At 46.6% G+C, this 6112-nt stretch overlaps 1 long non-coding RNA gene across 1 annotated transcript; it reads right to left on the reverse strand.

Annotated features, from left to right (window-relative positions):
* Window positions 1–4590: 4590 nt before the first annotated feature.
* LOC309443517 lies at window positions 4591–5452 on the reverse strand. Its single transcript, XR_014184804.1, has 3 exons — window positions 5340–5452; window positions 5073–5224; window positions 4591–4719 (listed from the first exon to the last, which is right to left on the reverse strand). It is a non-coding gene; the product is annotated as an uncharacterized lncRNA (long non-coding RNA).
* Between the last annotated feature and the right edge of the window lie 660 nt (window positions 5453–6112).

Below are 6112 nucleotides of genomic sequence, written 5' to 3' on the forward strand. Positions count from 1 at the left end.
AACTGTTTGAGGATTCGACCTCTGGAGCAGACTGAGGAATGGTTTTGGATTGAAAATGAAGGCTCTTATCCACTGTGCAAACACCTCCTTGCTGGAAACATGAAGAGATCTGATAGAGATCATGGAGCTGATCCAGAGACACCAACACGTGCCGGATCCTTTCTGTGCTCTGACATGGTTTCAAATGTCGACCAGGAAGCTTTGGATGACCCTTGGGTGTCTCACCCACCGCTAACCTTCAGAGAAGCCCAGAACGCCCCTCTCCCTTTCATGGGGCTCAACCTCTATACCTAGAGATCTCTGCCTTTTTTTTTTTTTTTATATTTGACAGTTATCAATAGAAGATACTTACGTAACAGCAGGAAGTAATGAGCACCCACACAATGGAAGTTAGAGGCATCTCTGTCCTGTTCGCAGGCAGGGTTTCTCCAAAAGCACCAGCAGCCCGGCGCTGCACCCGTGTCCGTGTTTTCAGCTGCCGTTGCCTTCCCTGGCATCCACACCGCGGCAAAACCGGCCTCGGCTCCTCACTGAGCACCGTGCTCCGCTGCATCTTGGTTTGGCCACATCACCATGTTTTGAAATTGGATGAATATCATATTACAGGATAGTGTCTGATCTAGATAATCCGAAGCCAAAGCAGCACTAATCTTGCACCGAATCCATGTCAACATTCTTACTCATGTCTCCCGTGTTAGGGAATGTGGCACTTTCCTTTCAGCCTGAGGTTGGACCAACAATACCAGAGATGCTGGCAGAAACTAATTATAAATGAAGGCATCACGAAACCAGCCTTACATAAGACCCAGATCATAGTCCAGCCTTGAGCTGGCTGCTGCATTGGAATTACTGAGCAAGACAAGAACAACATTTATCAGCATCACTGGAGACATTACCTTTGCTTCACACCCCTACCACAAACCACTGTAATGAAGCTATGAAGAGTTACAGTAAAATAAAACTTGGCAAGTCATACACACCCAGGATTTTTTACTTAAATGTAAACTTGGTTTTACCAGTTTCCTGGCAGAGGATAGGATGGTTTTAGCCCACATAAAAAAAGACACATTTTCATTCGCTATGAACTATATAACATTTAAACAGTGACATAAAAACAGAGTCACTTCAGATATTTTTCTTCCTTCGGGCTCAGTATGTATTTTGGAGACGGTCCATTTGCTATCCGGTAAACAGTATACTTCACAAAATGACCCATTTCCTCCCCACGAGGCCAGACCATTTACAGGGGATGTTCCTCCGCTTCCTGTAAGTCATGCCTGGGGAGGAATTTTCCGCTGCGGAGCAGGTCGGCACCGAGCAGCGCTGCAGGGCTGTGCACACCAACGCAGCGCAGACGGGAGAGCTGGAGCGGCGGCTCCTGCCCGCGCCGGCACCGGCACCGGCCGCAGACGTTCTGCCTGATGCGGCGCGGTAGGAAAAGTGTAACCAAAGGGTTTTTAAGAGAATTATGTTTTTTCCTAAAGCCCAAAAGCACCAGACTATATTATGTAATTGCAGAGCACCTCCTGTAGCAGTGGCCTTTGAGACCTGAATGCCAAAACTATGCGGTGCCTGGTGCCCTACGCCTTACACCCGGCAAACTCCCGCTCCTGCTGCTCTCTCCTCCCAGCCCTGTGGGATCTGTGGGGCCATTTGCACACTTTAGTTTCTGCAGGGTTAGGCTCACATTGAAGAAAAAACCCAGACTCAAATCCTTCCAGGTTTCAGGTGTTACAATACTAGCGAGTGAGGACTACGGCACAGGAGCAAAGGCTGTGCTCTTAACAGCACTCTTCATAAAGAGGAGACCCACCGCAGCGGGTCAGAGCGAATTAGGCCAACAGCCAGTGTAGCCTGACCCTCCTCTGACACTGGGCAATAGGGGACATCAAGGAAAGAGCAGGCTCGCGGGATGAAACCAGGAGGAACTCAGTGGCGGGTTTCATCATTCCCTTGGAGATGATGCAGAAGACCGAGGCTGGACCACAAATGAAGGCACATGCCAGCAGAGCTGGCTGGGGAGCAGCCGGATCCTCCGTTTTCACCTCGCCTGTATCCATCATAGACAGCAAGGCACCCGCAGCTCACTCCCCTGGTCTCTTTGAGGCATAACTTGCCAAACAGTGTGTTTGGGAGGTACCCAACCTTCTGAGGTTGCACTTGTACAGGTTGCAAAAGTGCAAAACGCCTGGCGTGCCAAATGCATCAGACTTGATACCTATAGCCCATTCTGCCAGAAAGGTACAAGAGGTCAAAGCAGCCAGAAAACACTGAAAGCCAGGTGAACGTTTGTATGTCCTGGATTTGCAGACATCCAGGAATCTCAAGGACTGTTCAAAATGTCCAGCTTCCCCTCGGATAAACCTTGTAGGTGGAAAAAAGGACATCTAGAGAGAAACCTCCTGCTTAGAGCGAGGGTGGAATCTCCTTATTAGACATGACTGAAAAGTGCCCAGCAGACCCTTATAGCTCTCTGCCCACTTGTGAGAATGTTTTGATAAAATCAGTGAAAAGGAGCCAAGACTTCAAGCCAATCTGAGGAACCAGGAGGTGTGACGAGCAGGTGCTGTTGTGAGAAAGCGTAGCAGCGCTTCAAAAATCCAACAGTACTCCTAAATTTAAGATGGCATTTGACAGTTACAGCTTCGCACGTTCAACCAAGGGCACCACGCTTTGTCTTGAGACTCTTCAGCAAGCTTTCACCTGTCCCCAGGAGCGCTCTGGTCTGTCTGATGTTCCTCCATGAGCTGCAGCCCCGCTGGGGGCTGTGAGGTGGCCACAATAATGAAGAGCAGCCAGAGTGACCCCTCAGCGGGATCTGGTTGGGTGAAGATCGCCACAGCCGTTCAGCTGGGATGCTAAAAAGTGACCCAGCCTCTGGAGTCACCGGTGTGAGGAGGAGCTGGTCAGTACCTTCGCAATATTTTGAGGAGATGAATGCTCGTTATTAAAGTCAAACTTTTCTGAAGAAACCTAATGTCAATAAAGATAAGTAGTCACATTCTGAAAGACAAGAAAACAGCAGTCTTAAAAACTACTTGTATTCAGCTCTAGTCACTGATGGACGTCAAAGCTCTTTTGCAGCTTTGTTGTCTCAAACCCAGAAAGGTAAATAACACGTTTTGCTAGAGCTGTTTGTTCTCTAGAACAAACATGGGATATTATATTTTCATTTAAAGACATAACCTTGAATGCTTATGAGGTGTTACTTGCAAGGAGAAAGCATGCATAGTAAAGCAAGCCATAGGTTACCAATCGTAAGGAAATAGAGCTGAAGTGTTAGCAGAGACTTGCACTACTACAAGATAAGGCACTTGAAGTCATTTCTGCGAGACTCTTAGAAAATGCACACAGGCAAATGCATCTGGTCACTCAGGAATCCTGTTCTTGGACTGTTTCATTAGATTGGGCTCCCAACCTCCTCTTCACAGCCTTTTACAAGTATAACTTTTTCTATCTAAAGTACCTTCCGAGTAGCATCCTTCTAGATCTCTTTAAAAACAAACTTCCAGTAACCATTCAAATCCTCGCACAAAGATGTGTGCTTTTGGAGATCATCCAGCTTTTTTGATCATCACAGGAGCAGTTACAGTCAAAAGAAAATAAAAACAGAGCCTATCAGTGTCTGATTTAAGTAAGAATGAATCAACCTCGCATTCACTGCACAGATGAGATTTATCACTTCTTATATTTAGACTGTTGTCGCCTGGCTTGTTCACTCCCATTGCCCTCTGGAAGAAGACTGATCTGGAATATTTTTACACAAATGCAGTGTTTACACAGGGCTTCTCGAGAAGGCGTTTGAGCCCATAGGATCCAGCTGGATCTTTGCTGTCTGTGACATCTGCCATATGTAGTTTTAGCGACCACCGTCAGCAGTGACCTGCGGTCCCCAGCACCTCGCGGGGCTGAAGGGCCCTGTGGGCTGGCACAGCTTCAAAGCACTTTAGAGCAGCTTTATGCCAAAACGAGCTCATTACCACAGTCTGCATCCGTGATGGGCTCTCATAGATTATTATATTGCCAAGAAAAAAACTGCATTCCTAAAGATCTGAAGAAATTACCAAACTAATCACCGTTGTATATACCCAGTTACATAGCAGAGCATTAAAACACTGTGAACTGGCAGTTATAAAGGTATTATAAAGGTAAAAAAACTACTAAATATCTAACATTACAAAATTCATTATAAGGGATCAAAAGCAGCTTTAAATTTGACGCCACTTCACTGTCTCCCCACACAGTCGCCGAGCAGCCCCCTATTTGCATTTCTGTTAGTATTACAACTGATGCATACTTATAGGCTGGCTTTAGTATTGAGTAAGAACAACGAGTTTATGCTTTTCACGAGAAAAAACAAAATCAATTCACGAGGACTCGGTTTAACCAATCAGTCAAGCGGTGAAGCATTCCAGTAATTTAATTCAAGACTGCCTCATACTGCCAGGCACATCTTGAAGCCAAAGCCGTTGTCGCTTCCACAGAGGACAGGAGCGAAGACTGGAGAGCACTCTGCAATCATTCACCTTCATTTCCTCCAGCCACAGGACCTGCTTCACGGTTTCCGTTTGAAGGCTCAAACTTGCACCTGCATTTATCTCTAACACTTCAATTGTAACGAGGCTTTACAGCAGACGTCCCTGCTCTGAGGATGGGTGGAACCTGAAGGTTCAGGCTGGCTTTGTCAACTGTCCTAAAGGCTCTTCAAGGTGCCTTCACCTTTAAAACAACACCAAAAAAAAATCACTGGAGCTCTCTCACTTGTTTTCTGAGTTAAAAGGAAAGTGTGTGATCCTGACATTTGGATAATGGGCAAAGAGGCCTTATGGTAGTGGTTCCACCCCCATGCTCAAATATCTGCCATCAAAGGGCGCTGCCAGGGGACGGCCAACAGGATCCCCGGCCAAGTTCATGAGGCATTTTGTATTCTTTGCATGCAGAGATCAAGGGTCTCGTGCTCTGCAACTCCCTTTGTCCCGTGGCCAAGGCTTTGCTGAGGGAACATAATGCCAGCTATAGCCAGCAAGTGTAGCATTTGCCCCATGACCATTCCCTGTGAGGGAGTTACTCACTGCAGCACATGGGAAGCGGCACTGGGGGAAGAAGAAATCTCTCCTATTTAGTCTGGGCTCAGCCCTGACCATCCACTGTTGAGAACCAAAGTTGAGCTGGCAGTTCGGCAGATGACACAGCTCTAGTCACAGCACGTTGGATCTCTGCAGGGCTGTTAAAAAATCCCATACAAACAGAATTAAAAACAAACAAACACCAACAACAATCAAAACCAACCAAACTGAACCAAAATACCACCAAGTCGGACAAGATTTGAGTTTCCTTACCAGCGCACAGACATCTGTCATTAGAAAATACCAACTTCTTCATCAGCTATTTGGCCATCCAGGGGTTTTTTATTTCAGTGGAGAGAAAAGTTCCAGAGTCTTTTCAAGGCTCCCGTGTGTTTCTGTAAGAAGCGAGACATCCTGCCTGCTCTGTATTTCTGTTTCCCTTTGTTTGCCTCACGTCACACCGATTAGCATTACCAGCAGATGATTTGCAACGCTGACTAAAGATCATCCCCGCAGGGACACCGGGAGAAAAGGGACCCTCTGCAGCTGTCAGCAGCCGTAACGCAACCACGCTGCAGTCATTACAACTTTCGGCACAAGCAGAGCGCAGCGGGAATGCTGCTTGTTCCAACAGACCACGTCCATGGGCAGTTATTTATAAAACATGTGGTAGCTCAAGCCGGGGACTGAAGACTCCACCGTTTGTTGACTCTTGTTGAAAACGGTCTTACCATTCCTTAAGTCTCCTGCGTCTGAGCAGAGACAAACATTACTACATAGACCTTACTCCAATGAACTTATTTATACAACTGTCTTATTTCAGGGCCATTAACTTCCATAAAATTAATACAGACAGAATTTTAACCCATGGAATCCAGCCTCATAAATCCAATGGGATCCATTCATTGAAAACAAAGAGGAAGTTTAAAATTTACATTAATAAGCAGACGATGCAGCAGTGACAGTCCAGGCCCCAATTGTGCTATGTGGGAACAAATACGGCAACCCCCTGTTCTGCTCCTTGGGCTGCCTCCGGATGTCTCTGT

Source organism: Streptopelia decaocto (genome assembly GCF_964273445.1).
Source record: "Streptopelia decaocto genome assembly, chromosome: 9".
NCBI classification, from domain to species: domain Eukaryota; kingdom Metazoa; phylum Chordata; class Aves; order Columbiformes; family Columbidae; genus Streptopelia; species Streptopelia decaocto.